Raw genomic sequence first — 1,445 nt, forward strand, 5'->3', positions numbered from 1 at the left:
AATAACTTACTAAAGAAAATTTTATATTTTTTTTTGTGTTTTTAAATATTAACTACTTGTTTATATAATAATATAATAAACAGAAACATGAATAATTTTCAGACATCAACCACGATATCCTGTTATCCATTCATATATCCTGTAGTTCATTCGTAAACCACTTATTTCCTCAATATTAGCTATATACATCGATCGAATGTGAAACTTTTGAAAAGCCCATAAATAATTTAATAAATCTTAATTTCTTAAATCAATTATTATGGATAAATAAATGTTGCTATAGTATTTTATTGTTTAATAAAGGGAAGATCGTATATATGTATGTATATATATAGTGTATGATTTCATATCCCAAAAGTTATTTACCAATACCTCGTTAACATGGATAAGGGGGTGTCCTGAATTAGAATGTTCCAAAACAGCGTTTTTATTTTTTTTTTTTTTTTAGAAGGGAAAGAAAGAAATGAAGTTATTGAATCTTGAGGTATGGTTTTATATATATCTAACGAATACAAAACAATTTTTTTTAAAGTAAAAAAAAATTAGAACAGATTTCTAAGCCTATTTCATGGGCGTCTTGTCGCTGTAGTCTTCAATCGGCGGGAAAGATTCACCTTTTAATTCTTTTTGTGAACTAAACAACGGCAGAAAAATCACAAAAAAATGCCGTTTTAGAACATTCTAATTCAGGACACCTCCATAATGTATACCTACCTTAACATATCAATTTCCATGGAATCGACGATTACGCGATTTCGAAGCTCGTTCAGAGGTCGATTTTGTATCTTTTGGATAACTTGCCATGATATTCTTACGAAGTGTATCTGTCAAGAATTTGAACAAGCTAACCGTTGATGCTACAAACTACTAAATAAATCATACACATTTATACTTCTATTAGACACATTAAGACTCAAATAGATGCAACCATGGATTATAGCTATTGTATTAAACGACCCTTCAACCTTTTTCAAGTATGAAATTCTGTAAAGAAAGACGGAATGGCGATCGCTCGCACACCTGCTCTTTGTCACTTTGTAAACATATTTTTAGATAATTTATCTATCAATTTAAGCAATAAAAAAAGACGATTTTTTGACATTTTAATTCAGGACACCCCCTTAATATTGTATCATTATCAATAATTCATTTATCAATAATTATATCCATGTATTCATTGCTAGTGTAAACAATACATTTAAATCAACTGTCATGATCTAATTTTGGTGACGACATCATGACCTCTTTTGTACCGATACCAATATAACAAACAAGATTTATAAATTTTATAAATATTTATACTTATGCATATTTTTAAAATATTCCTAAATATTTTTCGTCTGTAATGAATATAGTAGACAGCTATATAAAATAAGGAGATTATATAAAAATTTGCATGTACTTTTTTAAACAAATGAGTAATTCCTTAAAGCACATTTTATTTT

The sequence above is a fragment of the Bombus vancouverensis genome, chromosome 10 (assembly GCF_051014615.1).
Source record: "Bombus vancouverensis nearcticus chromosome 10, iyBomVanc1_principal, whole genome shotgun sequence".
Classification (NCBI taxonomy): Eukaryota; Metazoa; Arthropoda; class Insecta; order Hymenoptera; family Apidae; genus Bombus; species Bombus vancouverensis.